Source organism: Monodelphis domestica, chromosome 2 (genome assembly GCF_027887165.1).
Source record: "Monodelphis domestica isolate mMonDom1 chromosome 2, mMonDom1.pri, whole genome shotgun sequence".
Taxonomy (NCBI): Eukaryota; Metazoa; Chordata; class Mammalia; order Didelphimorphia; family Didelphidae; genus Monodelphis; species Monodelphis domestica.
In genome coordinates this window covers 118,651,819-118,667,546 of record NC_077228.1, presented here as the reverse complement: position 1 = coordinate 118,667,546, position 15,728 = coordinate 118,651,819, and the positions used below count along the sequence as shown (strand labels likewise).

The window sequence follows — 15,728 nt, the reverse complement described above, 5'->3', positions numbered from 1 at the left end:
CCTAACTTCCAATCCAAAAATGCTTTCCAACTGCCTCAAATTCAACAAGTCCCTTCCTTTTATTTTATTTTATTTTTTTAATTTTTATTTGGTCATTTCCAAACATTATTCATTGGAAACAAAGATAATTTTCTTTTCTTCCCTCCCCACCCTCCCACCACCTCTCCCATAGCCCGCGCAATTCCACTGGGTATCACATGTGTTCTTGATTCAAACCCATTTCCATGTTGTTGGTATTTGCATTAGAGTGTTCATTCAGAGTCTCTCCTCAGTCATATCCCCTCCACCCCTCTAGTCAAGCAGTTGCTTTTCCTCAGTGTTTTTACTCCCACAGTTTATCCTCTGCTTGTGGGTAGTGTTTTTTAGATCCCTACAGATTGTTCAGGGACACTGCATTGCCACTAATGGAGAAGTCCATTACATTCGATTGTACCACAATGTATCAGTCTCTGTGTACAATGTTTTCCTGGTTCTGCTCCTTTCGCTCTGCATCACTTCCTGGAGGTTGTTCCAGTCTCCATGGAATTCCTCCACTTTATTATTCCTTTGAGCACAATAGTATTCCATCATCAACATATACCACAATTTGTTCAGCCATTCCCCAGTTGAAGGGCATCCCCTCATTTTCCAATTTTTGGCCACCACAAAGAGTGCAGCTATAAGTCCCTTCCTTTTAAAGAAATTTTCTCTTATGTCACCTCCCCTAAATTTTCATATCTACCAATCACAGTAGGCACTTTTCCCCAGGACTACCCATTCTTAATTCTCATCTTCTTTTGTTCTCACCTTCTCTGGTTAAATTAAATCCTCTGAGTACTTCACACCTCTTTTGCTAAGCTTGCCTTTTGTAAGTTGCTTGACCTTTTGGTGATTAATTTAACCTTTATAGGTATTTAGCACTTTTTTGTATTAGATCTAAAAATAGACCTAGCTTAAGGTTCTACCTTTACTATAAGTATGAGTTTGGGACTTTTCATTGTTCAATCAGGAGCTTGCAACTTTATCTTCCCCTAAAGCACTGTCTGAGTAGGGTGGAGTAATTTTAAAAGTTCTCAATACATTCCTGATCAAGTACCTCCATTGTTAAAACTGGGGAATAGCTTAATCAAATCTTCTGAAGTAGAGTCTGAGCAGTTTTTAAGATTCACATTTGCCTACTAGTTCTAAAAAATCTGGGCAGTTTTCTTTCAATATTTCGTGAAATAGAATGTCTAGGTTCTTTTTTTTAGTCAAGATTTTTAGGTAGTCTAATTCTTTAGTTTTTTCTTCTTGATCTGTTTTGTAGGTTATTTGTTTTGACTATGATAGATCACATTGTCTTCTTTTTCTTTCTTTAATCTTTTGACTTTATTTCAACATTTCTTACTGTCTCGTGGAGTCATCATCATCTTCTCTTTGATCCATTCTAATTTTAAGAATATTTGTTGCCTGGACAAAAATGTGTACTTCTTTTTTCAAGGTATTCATTACCTTTCTATTTCTTTCTTTCATAGCTCTCATTTCTTTTCTTTTCTATTTTTTTATCTAGTACTCTTGTGTATTTATAAAACACATTTTTTTTAAGTCTTAAAAAATATTGCTTCATTTCTTCCAGAGACTCTAGTCCAATTTATGTTCAGGATGTATTTTTCTTTTAGGCTTTGCTTAAAGATGCTTTAGTCATTCTCTTCTTCTGAGTTTGTATCTTAAGTGTCCCTGTTACCACCACAGGGTTTTTAAAAAAACCTTTACTTCTGTATTAGGATCAATTCTAGAACAGAAGATCAATAATGATTAGGCCATTGAAATTAAGTGATTTGCCCAGGGTTGCACAGCTAGGAAGTATTTGAGACCAAATTTGAATATAGGTTCTTCTGACTCCAAGTCTAATATTCTAATTCATTGCCCCATGATAGCTTTTTTTGTGGAGTGATTCTTTTTTAAATTTGCCTACTTTTTGATGTTAGATATGAGTTTAGGGTCAGTTGTTTTTTTGTTTTTGTTTTTTTGTTTTTGCACATCTGGAAGGAAAGTCTAGATTGTTCTTGCTCCTTTGCTTCTTTCTTAGGGATGTTTGGTATTGTGTTATTCCAGGATTTCAGGGACAGCTCAAGCTGGTAATCTAAAAGCTTTCAGCATTCCCAAAGTCATCTGATCCAGGTCAAAGTCTGATTACAGACCTCCAGGTCTGAACTCAACAAGTATCTGACCGGAGCTAAATCCAAATAAACTGCTATTGAAATCAAGCCAAACTCATTCCCCTGGAAAGCCCTGCTATTTCACAGTGACAGAACTATAGGCTCTTCTTTGATCTTGGATTCCTGGCCTCATTATTTCTCTGCAGGCTTTAGACTTGGCTAAAGGTGGTAACTGAGAACTTGCTTGGCTGGGGAACTGAACCACACTGCTGATGTTCCCTTCCCTACTGCTTCTCTTGGTGCCCAATACAGGGTATAAGTCTACTCCATATCCTATCTTCATACCCCAGGAAAAAGTTCCCTTTTCAGTATAGCCTGGATCAAAGACCCTGTTCTGGGCAGTGACAGACAATTCTGCTGGTTATCATCTGTTACCACACAATGCACAAGATTATGGTATGTTGGTATGTGCGTGGGCCCTCATCTTGTGTCTTGTCCAGCCTCACCCTACACTGGAGACCTCCAATCTCTCTCCTGACCAGACCCTATCCCCAGTATACATAGACCTCTCTATCTTCCTATGCTGACCCAAGTTAGAAAACTGATTCATTGAGACTTTTTCTTGAATTTTTCTCATCAGAAAATAATGCATTTTCTAGGCCTTTTTGGAAGAGTTTTTGTGGGAAACTCAATATACTTCTTTCTACTCTACCAACTTGAATTTGCCTCACCTCAACTTGTTGAAGTCAGGAGCATTATGAGTGATAAAAGATGATTTGATCTGGTACTCGAGAGATCATTGATCATTTTGTAAAGGGCTGTTTCTGGCCACATGTCTAATGCATGAATCTCCCCTATTCAACATGCCCAAGAAACACTTCTCTTGCATCTTTAGCTACTTTAGCATCTTCTGCATAGAAAAGTTAAGGGATTGACCTCAAATCACCCAATTAGTTAGTGCTAAATCCAAGATCAGAAAGTAGGCCTTCAAGCCAAGTTTTTTCACTTACATTTCACCTAGAAGACACACAGAAGACAGAGAAGAAGGTAGTACGTTGTGCAAGAGCTTGGCCTAAAGATCTACTTTCTAAGATCTAGCACTAACTAGTTGGGAGTAAAGAAAAGAATCCTGTTTTAAGACTGTCCAGGGAATTCACTGTTTATTTTGTTTTGTATTAACTTGAAAATTACATAACTTTGACAATTATTTCAAAAGAAAATACCAATTCTCTAGATGAGTTAATTTGTCCCACAACGAGTTTATTTAAGACCAGTGGGAGTGGAAATGGGAAAAAGGTCAAAATGAACTGAAAGTTCAACCCTATTCTAAGCTGTAAGGTTTGCCTTTTGAGCAATTTCCTCTATTGACATGTTTCATCTGCCAGGACCTGCCTTCTCTGATCCAAATCTTATGGTGCTCTGACTATCTAGGATTAATAGTCCAGCTTCACCATTGTTTAGCTTTTCTTGTGCCTCTAAGCTTAAGTTAATAACTGATAACCTCTAGTCAAACCTCTTAGAGGAAGGCCCTCCAGGGCCTCATTTTCATCTCCTGGATAACAGGGCATTTTAACAGTGATATTTCCGAGATTATGTTCCTCCCTTGGGTGGGTAATTCCAAGGAACGAGCAGCACCCTTACTCATTGCTGGGCTGAGAGGTAATTTGGGGCCTTGGGGGCCTCACAAATCATTGCGAGAACTTGTTGAACAATCACCATGAACGCTGTACATAAAGTACAAGAATGAGTTTTCTTCTCTATTAACTAATGTTGGCTCAGTGCCATTTAAAGGCCTTGTGTTTGGATTGGGGCCAAGCCATGCTACTGCTTCCCCATAGGAGTTCCAGCATAAGCGGCAGGCTGAAGAGTCCGTGCCCCCTCCAGGATTCCAGCTCCGCCAGCCCCGGCACTCTCCTCTCCTTTTGCCATAGAGTCTGCAGACCGCCAAGTGCATCATCAGGCATTTACTAAGCACAGACTGTAAGTGGGATCCTGGGGAATGCAAAGGGGAAAATGAGGCAGTCCCTGCCCAAGGTGAATTTACATCGTAATGGAGGAGTGCGGGGAGGGTTAGGGATACTGATCGGAACATACAGCTCTGACCCTGGTTCAGACTAGGATGAGTCTGGCTGGAAAGAAGGGCTGCTCCCCACCTTCGGGCCTCCCCACCAAGGGTCACTTTCTCAGTTCCTCATGAGGCCTTCCTGTGAGTGAGACGCGTCCCTCCCTAAGTCAGAGACTTCATTCCACCTCTGGGGAGGACAGATGGGACTCCCGGTCTCAGAAAGGAGTTTTTCCACTTCTTTTTGCCAAGCATCCTCCACCAGAACACTGTTGGTTCATCCTGACCATAATCATGTATTAATAAATGCGTGTGTTAGGGTCAAGTTCCCAACTAGGAAAAATCCTAGTAGTTAGAAAGCACATTCTCTGTCTCTCTCTGTCTCCCTCTCTGTCTCTGTCTCTCCCTTTCTGTCTCTCTCTTCTCTCTCTGTCTTTGTCTCTCTCTCCTTCTCCCTCTTCCAGTCTCTCTCTCTCTGATTCTCCCTCTTCAACTCTATCTCTTTTCTCCCCTCTCTCTGTTTCTTTTTTTCCTGTTTCCCTTTCTGTCTCTCTTCTCTCTTTCTCTCCTCTCTCTTTCTTCTCTTTCTTCTCTCTGTCTTTGACTCTATCTCTGTCTCCTCTCTTTCTTCTTCTTCTCCCTCTCTTTCTTCCAGTCTCTCTCTGTCTCTCTTTTTTCCATCTCCCTGCCTCCCTTCCTCTCTCTCTCCTCTCTCTCTCTCTCTCTCTCTATTTCTCTCTCTCCCTCTCTCTATCTCCCTTTCTCTCTCTCTTTCTCACTCTCTCTCTTTCTCTCTCTCTCTCTTTCCCCCCTCTCTCTCCTGTTTCTATCTTTCTCTGTCTGTCTCTGTCTCATCTCTTTCTCTTTCTCTTCTCCCTCCCTCTTTCTCTCTCTTTGTCTCTCTGTCTCTCTCAACTCTCTTCTCCCCCCTCTATCTCTATCTTTCTCTGTCTCTCTCTCCTCTCTCTCTATTTCTTTTCCCTCTCCCAGCCCCCTCTCTTTTTATTATCTCTGTCTTTCTCTGTTTCTGTCTCTCTCATCTCTCTTTCTTCTCCCTTCCTCTTTCTGTCTCTGCCTCTTTGTCTCTATATCTTTCTCTCTCTTCTTCCTCTCCCTCTCCCAGCTTCTCTGTCTCTGTTTCTCTGTCTCTGTCTCTCTGTCTTTGTCTCTCTCTTCATCTCTCTGTCTCTGTCACATCCCCCCACTTTCTTTCTCCTCCTCCCCTTTTCCCTCTCCTTTTTCTTTTCCCTTTCTGTCCCTCTTTCCTTTCCTCCCCCCTTTGGGTAATCCTAACTCCTTGCCTAGTTCTTTTCAACCTCCCCAAGGACATGGATCACAAAATGTAAAAAAAAAAACATTAAAAATTGTATCAACATGTAAAAAATTTTTTTTAAAGAAAGAAAATCTGAAGTCAGACTGTGAGGGCTTTAAATTCCAGAGGAGTATGTAATTCATTCTTAAGGCAATGGGGGAACCACTGAGACTTCTGGAGTAGGGGAGGGATAGGTCAAAAGCAGACGTGTGCTTTAGGCAATCAGTTTAGAGCAACTATCATGTTGGAGGTAACAGCCCCGGTTTGACTCCCCTGCTCAAGAGAGACAGACAAACTCTGGCTTCCTGTACTAGGAGGTAAGGAGGTGCGATGACATATGTGGAGCTTATTTTAAAAGAGCAACATCATGTTTACACCCACAACTTTTGAGCATGTTCAGATAGCTTATGGAATGAGGAGATTAAGTATGTTCAGTGAAAAGGAAAGAATGGGATCCAGAGGCCATACCATTCCATTGCCTAACCCTTACCCACTCCTTTGCCTTGAAACTGATTCTAGGTATCCATTCTAAGACAGAGGGAGTTAAAAAAAACCCAAAACAATAATAAAATAAAACCATTGGACTTCATGACAACCATGATGATAACTCACATTTATAGAAAGCTTTAAGGGTTTTTTTTTTCTTAAACTGGTTGGATACTAAGTATTGATTCCAAAGCAGAAGAGCAGGCAGGGCTAGGCAATGGGGGTTCAGTGACTTACCCAGGATCACTGAGCTAGGAAGTGTCTAAGGTCACATTTGAACCCAGGATCTCCCTTTCTCTAGGCCTGGCTCTCCAACCACTGAACCACCCAGATGCCCCTAAAGCTTTAAGTTTTTCAAAGCACTTTTTCCATAATAGCCTTAGGAGAGAATGAAAGAAAAGAAGGTAGAGTCAGGATCAGCCAATTTGCTTTTCAACATCCAGAGGAAGGCAGATTGTGTTTTCTCAAGAAGTTGTCAGCTTTGTTTCTCTTCAGAGGTTTGCTTTCAGTCTCCTGGTTGAGATATCTATCTAGTTGTGGGTGGAGTAACTTCTTTTGATAATGGATCAATCACATTAATGATGATCATAGGAAATCTCTCAAACTACACTTCTAGAGCAGTGAAGGACTTTCTCAAGTGGCAATGATCTTTGACCATACCAGGAAGAAGGCTTCAAAATTGCAGAAATAGACTACGTGTCACAACACTGCATTTTAAAATATCAATATCCCCTGGGTACAAAGTCAACTCTGAAAATAGAAAGATCTTGAAATATCTTTATGGTTGGCAAAGCTTAAGATAAACTTTCATTGAGTAAAAAAAATGAATGGACCTAGTGATATGGAAATTTTAGACTTGGTGCCAGTAATATAGTCTAAAGATTTTTTTAAAGGTTATGATATGAAAGGGGCATAGATAAGTAGAACACAGTTAGAATTATTATTTTAGATTTAACATGTACTTTGGCAACAAAAAGTAATATGCCATAGAGATTCACAGTTTTCTATAGGAATTTTTCTTATTTGTCAAGTTTGTAATAATAAAAAGAACACTTACAAATAATACCTTTATATTTAAAGCAGTAGTTTAAAATAATAGAGTACATGAATAAGATATGATTTAACTGTAAAAAGATGTGACTTGAATGTTAAAAGTTTGTTGCTTTGATTTTATTCCCCATGTTTTTACTTATATTTTTAAAATTACTTTTTTTTTTAAATCTTTCATTCATTTCTTGGTTGATTTTAATTATACTACAGACCTGTGGCTTAAAAGCACTAAGCCCAAAGAAAATCATGCTAATATTATAAGCTTAGAAATTGTCCCAGAATTATTTAGTCAATGAAAGACAACATTTTAAAATTGTGAGCACTGGAATAAATCATCTTTAATAAATAATAAATAAATCATCTTTAATAAATCATCTCTTCCAACTCTAAAAGTCCATGATAATTCTGTGATGATGTGAAAATGAGCTATAAGCCTCGGACTATACTTTTTTTTAAGTGTCATAAAATATTTATTATTTTTTTAAAACATTATTTTATTTGGTCATTTCCAAACATTATTCATTGGAAACAAAGATCATTTTCTTTTCCTCCCCCTCACCCCCACCTCTCCCATAGCTGATGTGTGATTCCACTGGGTATCACACGTGTCCTTGATTCAAACCCATTTCCATGTTGTTGGTATTTGCATTAGAGTGTTCATTTAGAGTCTCTCTTCAGTCAAATCCCCTCAACCCCTATAGTCTAGCAGTTGCCTTTCCTCGGTGTTTCTACTCACACAGTTTGTCCTCTGCTTGTGGATAGTGTTTTTCTCCTAGATCCCTGCAGATTGTTCAGGATCACTGCATTGCCACTAATGGAGAAGTCCATTACGTTCCATTGTACCACAGTGTCTCAGTCTCTGTGTACAATGTTCTCCTGGTTCTGCTCCTTTCGCTCTGCATCACTTCCTGGAGGTTGTTCCAGTCCCCAATGGAATTCCTCCACTTTATTACTCCTTTTAGCACAATAGTATTCCATCACCAACATATACCACAATTTGTTCAGCCATTCCCCAATTGAAGGGCATCCCCTCAGTTTCCAATTTTTGGCCACCACAAAGAGGGCAGCTATGAATATTCTTGTACAAGTATTTTTCCTTATTATCTCTTTGGGGTACAAACCCAGCAGTGCTATGGATGGATTAAAGGACAGACAGTCTTTTATCGCCCTTTGGGCATAGTTCCAAATTGCCCTCCAGAATGGTTGGATCAATTTACAACTCCAAGAGCAATGCATTAATGTCCCTACTTTGCCACATCCCCTCCAGCATTCATTACTTTCCATAGCTGTTATGTTAGCCAATCTGCTAGGTGTGAGGTGATACCTCAGAGTTGTTTTGATTTGCATCTCTCTGATTATAAGAGATGTAGAACACTTTTTCATGTGCTTATTGACAGTTTGATTTCTTTATCTGAAAATTGCCTGTTCATGTCCCTTTCCCATTTATCAATTGGAAAATGGCTTGATTTTTTTGTGCAATCAATTTAGCTCTACGTAAATTTTAGTAATTAAACCTTTGTCAGAGGTTTTTATGAAGATTGTTTCCCAATTTGTTGCTTCCCTTCTGATGTTAGTTACATTGGTTTTGTTTGTACAAAAACTTTTTAATTTGATGTAGTCAAAATTATTTATTTTACATTTTGTGACTCTTCCTAAGTCTTGCTTGGTTTTAAAATCTTTCCCTTTCCAAAGGTCTGACATGTATACTATTCTGTGTTCAATAAAATATTTATTTTTGTCAGAATAACTGACAGCTTTCTAAAGAGATACTTTTGGTTTGTGTTTATAACAAGTATTTCATCCTTTATAATCCATTCAAAATGCTTGAACTCTGAGGTAAATTATGAACTTAATATATATATACATATTTATATTTATATACATTTACCCCAACTTTTCATTATTAAGCAAAAAATATTAATTTCTTCAAGCAGGATAAATAGAAATTATTCTCTCTTGTGCTTATGTGACCTTGGACAAGTCATTCATCCTCAATTGCTTATCCCTTACCACTCTTCTGCCTTGGCACCAATACTTAGTATTAATTCTAAAACAGAAGATAAGGTTATTTTTTTAAATGAAGTTTTATCTGACTAATGAAAAGTTACTGTAATCTCAAATATAAATATTGTTGGATATAGTATCAGGAAATAAATTGACATTAAAATTATGAAGTTTTAACATCTTATTCTTTTGAATACCTTAGTTAAGGATATATAATTTTGGGCAAAAAGGTAATCTGGAGCTGTCCTATAATCCCACAAGCTATAAGGAAGTGTTAAGAAATTTTTCTGCAACTCTACAAGGTGTAAAAAATTCCCTAATCACCATTTTTTAGTTTGTTTCTATTTTTTTATCTTATTTTTTCTTCCAATTTAGGAAATTACTTAGTAACCACCACAACAAAATCTTTGTTTAAATAACCAAATGGCGAAAAAAATTATATGTAAAACCACAAATTCTGCATTGTTTACAATGTTTTAAAATATGTAAATTATTTTGTGTGCAAATATAAACATCCTCTGAATTTGTGTTTGTTTCCTTTGGATTTGTTTAATTTGGATATTTTTTCTTTTGGTTTTTTACTTTTTTTAAAAAATGTACTAGTAGTATATATTATTCTTATTCTCTTTTCTTCTCTTTCAATTCTTCACAATTTATTCAGCCATTTCTCCCAGTCCTTACATTTGTATTCCTTCCAATTATTTTGTCATTATAAATAAAATTTCCATGAATATACATCTTTTTACCCTCTCAATAATGACTTTAGGGCCTAATCCTAGTAATGGGATTCCTAGGTTAATGAGATTGAAGAGCTTTACATGTCTTAAAATATATTTCCATCTTGTTTTCTAAAAAAAACAATTCAAAGCTGCTCTCGTAAGGTAATATTGAGGCTATTTCTCCATGTTCCTAGTAGCATTTAATTTGATCAACTTAACCAGGCTGGTTCTCAGTCAACATATATTAAAAGGACTATATTTAGCTAGATTGATACTTGGGCAGCAGATGCAATCTATTGCCAGGACCATTCTCTTTCCAAAATCAAGTCTTTCCAGTTTGGTCAGACCTCGTGGAATTTTTGTTCCAATACCACAATCCCTAAGGAATATAGGATTACCTCAAAAGTATAATGAAAGTGAGTGTAAGACTTATGCAGAATATTTATATTCTCTAAACCATTGTTTTCCCAATCAACATTATATTTGGATTATGTGTATACTCAGGCTTACATCTACTGTTAGCCTCATGCAGGTATGTGGGGGCTCTCCAGATATCTATTATATTTAACTTATCTAAGATTGATTTCCTAAACTTCTTTCTTTCTTTCTTTCTTTCTTTCTTTTTGTTGGATTTATCTAGTTCTGAGAGGGGAAAATTAAAGTCTCTGCCATTATTATTTTATCTATTTCCATCTGTAACTCATTTAATTTTTTCTTTAAAAATCTAAATGCTATAAAACTTGGTGCATATAGTTCCAATATTGATAATACTTCATTATCCATAATATGCCACCCCCTTATTCATTCTTTCCAATTATTACCATTTTAGCCCCAACTCTTTCAGAGATAATGACTGCTACCCCTGCCCTTTCTGCAGTAGCTGAAGTATAGTATATTCTACTCCATCTCTTCACTTTCACTCTATGTGTATCTCATTTTCAAGTGTGTTTGTTTCTCTGCTCCCCCCATCCCCATGGTTACATGATTCATGTTATCTTCCTCCCCTCTTTCCTCCCCACTCCCAGAGTTGACAAGCAATTCCACTGGGGTACACATGTCTTATCTCAGTGTGTTTCTTATAAATGACATATTGTCAGAGCATGGTTTTTGATCCTTTCTGCTATTCATTTTCTTCCCAAGGGTGAATTCATTCCATTACACACAATGTCATAGTTACTAGCTATGCATTTGCATCTACTTCATTCTTCCTCACTGTTTGTTCCTCTCTTTGTTTCTTTCCATAGTATCCCTCCTCAGATGTCCAATTTCCTTTGACCAATTCACACCCCTTCTCAAAAATCTTCCCAGGAGATATTACATCCAGATGTTGGACAATCAGTTTGAGATAGTTTGAGACCCAGTTTAGGCAAGGACACATACTCCAGAGAGATATGGATACCTGAGAGAGAACTCAGCTTCAAGGCACATATCCTCTAGGGTTTCTCAGTGGCTTAGTGGATAGAGAGCTAAGCCTGGAGACTTGAGGTCCTGGATTGAAATTCAGACACTTCTTAGGTGTGTGACCCTGGGCAAGTCACTTAACCCCCATTTCCTAGCCCTTCTGCCTTGGAACCAATACTCAGTATTAATTCTAGGTCAGAAGGTAAGGATTTAAGAAAAAAAAAAAAGAGGAACATGTTCTCTGGATACGGAGAAAAGAGCCAACTGTGAACTTAAGAAAGCTGTTGAAAATTAGGTTGCAGACAAGACTACTTGAAGACAGAGAAGACTTTGAGATCCTGCAGGTTCAGTCAGGAGTTGCATTGTCCCATGTAGGTGCTCCATGGCTTCCTCACTACTCTTGTACTATAAGTTTCTGCCATTCTTTCCACAGATGTTATGCATCTTTGTGGGAAAGTACATCTCCAGTCTGGGGTTGGGGAGAATGTTTTCTAGCTATTGTTTTACTATTCCATCTTAGTGAATGACTTTGCTAACTGCTAATTGAGTTTCCTGGTTGACAATTAATAGGAAATATACCACTAAGGGCTCATACATAAAAGGTATCCTTGAATCTTGAGTATGTCTTCTCCAGAGGACCCAAACTATAAATCTATGAGTTCCAAATTTAGGGAATTATACCAGAAGGGAGCATTACATTATTGAATTACACTATTACATTACATTTCATTATAGTATTTTTGGATTTTTTTAACCTTTACCTTCTATCTTAATATTGGTTCCCCCCCCCACGCCCCCCCCCCCCCGCCACTTCTAAAAAACACCTTCTGGGAGCAGCTGGGTAGTTCAGTGAATTGAGAGCCAGGCCTAGAGATGGGAGATCCTGGGTTCAAATCTGACCTCAGACACTTCCCAGCTGTGTGACCCTGGGCAAGTCACTTAACCCCCATTGGCTAGCCTTTACCACTCTTCTGCCTTGGAACCAATACACAGTGTTGATTCCAAGACAGAAGGTAAGGGTTTTAAAAAACAAATTAAAAAAAATTTAAAAACACCTTCTGCCTTGGAATAGAATAAATATCAATTCCAAGGCATACAGGCAGTAAGGGCTAGGCAATTGGGACTAAATGCCATGTCCAGTGTCACACGACTTGGAAGTATCTGTATCCAAATTTGAACCCAGGTCCCACCAACTCCAAGTCTCATTTTGTACTGTGCTACCTCTCTGCCACTGTATTGTTTTCTTCTAATATATTGTAGCTTTGGTGAGAACACATTATGACTTTGCTTTTTTTCTTTTTCCTTAGTACGAATTAGATTGAAATTTGTAAATACTCATAGCAGGCAATCTCTTAACTCTCAACCCATTAAAAAGTAGTTTGGCAATTTTCCCTAAATATTTTAATTATTGCTCATACAAATCAATTATATTCTCCTATAGTTTATTTTTTTTAAACCCTTACTTTCCATCTTAGCATCAGTACTGTATATTGGTTCTGAGGCAGAAAAGCAGAAAGGGCTAGGCAATGGGGGCTAAATGACTTGCCCAGGGTCACAAACCTAAGAAGTGTCTGGGTCCAGATTTGGACCCAGAATCTCCCAACTCTAGGCCTGACTCTCAATCCGATGAATCACCTAGTTAGTTGTCCCTCTCCTATAGTATATTTTTTCTTTTCTTTTTTCTTAACCCTTACCTTCCATCGTGGAATCAATACTGTGTATTGGTTCCAAGGAAGAAGAGTGGTAAGAGCTAGGCAATGGGAGTTAAGTGACTTGCCCAGGGTCACACAGCTGGGAAGTGTCTGAGGTCAGATTTGAACCCAGGATCTCCCATCTCTAGGCCTGGCTCTCAATCCACTGAGCTACCCAGTTGCCCCCTTTCTTAAAGTATATTAATAAAGTTTCAAAGAAAAAATTTACAGATGTCAGAAGCAAAATGATCTGTGAATGCTATAAATTTAAAAATATAAGAGAACTTTTTAAAAAATCCCACTAATATGGCAACTGAGTGAAGGATAGAATGGAAAAGGGTGAGACTGGATACGGTGAAACCAATCAGGAAGCTCTTGAAATATTTTAGTCAAGAGGTGATATAGGCCCAAACTAGGGTGTTTTTGTAGTGAGCAGAGTGAAAGGAGTGTATCTGAGACAGGGAAGAGGAGAATCAACAGGATCTGGGTACCTGAGCAGTAACTTTCTAACCAGTCTCCTTGCCACCAGTCTCAACAGCACCTCATTCATCATATATACTGGCTTGATATTAATTTTTTTTATTTCATTTCTGGTCATGTCCCCATTCTAGCTTAAAATTTGTCAGTGCCTCTTTTTGGTCTGTTCAAATCAAGTCCACATCCCCAAGTCTAACACCAGAGGTCCTCCAGAGGACTATATTTTTCCAGCCTTATCTTATATCCCTTCCCTTAATGTAATCCAGAATGCAGCTTGCCTTATCTGCCATTACTCTCTTTCATTGAATCCATCCTTCAGCCAAATCAAACTCCAGGCACCTGCCAAATATGGCAGCCTCACTCACTACCAACCATAAAGCGACAAAGCCACATAGCACCATTTAGCCCGCTTTCAACTTATTCCATTTATTCTATTAATTATAATTACTCTATGTTAATTTCAAAGTCATATTCTTTTGTGTCATGTTTTTCAGAAATTGTCCAGAGTGCTAGTGAATTTGGATTCTGAAGACCTAAGTCTGTTCTATTTCTATCTAACATCTTAACAGTCTTGGGACCATAAGCAGGTTGGTTAAGCTTCCTGGCTCTTAGTTTCCTTTCCTATAAAATGAGTTGCATCTTATTTTCACTACTTCACAAAATTGTAGAAAAGTGCTTTGTAAAATATGAAGATCTATCCCATTATAAGCTACTATTATTATTATTAATCAAAGAAAAATATTAGGTAGAGAGTGCCTATACTTGCAGTTGTACTTAACACACCCAACATGTCCAGCGCTTTCCCTGGGTCCATGCTCATTGTTCCCTTCATCTGGAATACTTTTCTCTCCCTCAGTGTAGCTGTTGAAATCTTAATTCTTCAAGACTCACATCAGTTGCTACTTTCTCCAAGATTTTAGATTGAATAATGCCTCAGACATTAACGAGCTGTGTGACATGGGTCAAATCATTTAACCTGTTTGCCTCAGTTTCCTCATCTGTAAAATGGGGGGTTATAATAGCATCTAATTCACAGGGTTGCGTGGAGGATCAAATGAAATAATAATAGTAAAGCACTTAGCATAGTATCTGGTGTACAATAAGCACTGAATAAATGTTAGCTATTATTATTTGCTTTGTGACCCTGAACAAGACACTTGACCTATTTCAACTTTATGTATTTCCTCATCTGTAAAATGGGAAAGTGGTACCTACTTCCTAGGGTTGCTTTGAAGATCAGATGAGATAACAACATAAGCAAAGCACTTTGTGAACCTTAAAAATGGGTTAATGCTAACTAGTTAGCTAGCTGACTAGTAGTAGTAGTAATATATATATAATGTATTCTCAGTGCCTAGAACAGCATCTGTCTAGGACCATAGCAGATCCTTAATAAATGCTATTTTAAAAATAAGTTTTCTTGATGCCTTTCTTTTGTCGTATTCATTTCTAATATAGCCCTCTGAATGAATATAGCGTTCTCCCTCCCCTTTGTGGTAAATCTTCTCTTATAGAAAACATTAAAATAAAACCCCAAAACCAGTTCTGTAAAACTAATCAACACACCATCAACATTCTACAGTACATGTAACATTTAGAACATTTCTTATCCATTCTCGAGGCCAAACTTGGTTATTATATTTTAAAATGCACATTGGATTAAACTGAATTTAATTGACCTAAGCCATGAGGAAGCTTTTTGTACAACTGAAAGGAATAACTCTACATAGGTAAGTCTTTCTCATTATTAAGTGAGCTTTGCTCATCTACAGAACCATCTGAAAGATAATTCATTTGGAAATGTAGTTAGTTCAACAGCATTACAGTATTTGTACCTGGTTCCCCTCCAGCTCCATGCAAGTCTCTGACACTGGATAAGTGACAGCTCAAACACTGTTCCATGGTCCATAAGGAAAGGTCAAGGAGATTTTCATCCAGTCAAAGCTATTTGGTTCAAGAACCCCAAAAGCCCAGTGCCCTGCTGTTGTTGCTGAGCTTTAGGAGAAATAAATTGTGTGTTGGTCTATCCATTCCTCCTCCATTCATCACAGTTTGATCTGTATTCATTTTATTTTTGCTGTATTTCCCCCAATCTGGTAGTCAACATTTCCAGCAGCTACTTGGCAAGCATGTTGATTGAAGATACCAATCTGGACTGGTGCATTGCAGCTGAATCCCTTCCTGCTCTCCTGCTGCCTTTGTTGCTACTAACTGCCTATGTAGTTGGAGGCATTTGTTATAACACTCAGGGAAATATTCAATAAAGTTCCACTTGAATGCCTTCTTTTGGGATAGAGATTGACTCTGGATCATTCAGAGCTAGGCCAAGATAATGCAGTCTCTGGAACGGAGGTCCTGCAGAGCTGGAAAGATTTTTAGCGTGATCCTGATTGTGAGCTATATTATATT

The 15,728-nt window shown here is 38.0% G+C and overlaps 1 long non-coding RNA gene across 1 annotated transcript in view; it reads left to right on the top strand.

Annotated features, from left to right (window-relative positions):
* The first annotated feature begins 3,920 nt into the window (after positions 1-3,920).
* Positions 3,921-15,728, top strand: part of LOC103093340 (uncharacterized) — a 30,595-nt gene continuing 18,787 nt past the window's right edge. The window contains exons 1-2 of the long non-coding RNA XR_461656.3: positions 3,921-4,097; positions 13,814-13,906. This is a non-coding gene — a long non-coding RNA (uncharacterized LOC103093340). The remainder of the gene's footprint in view (positions 4,098-13,813; positions 13,907-15,728) is intronic.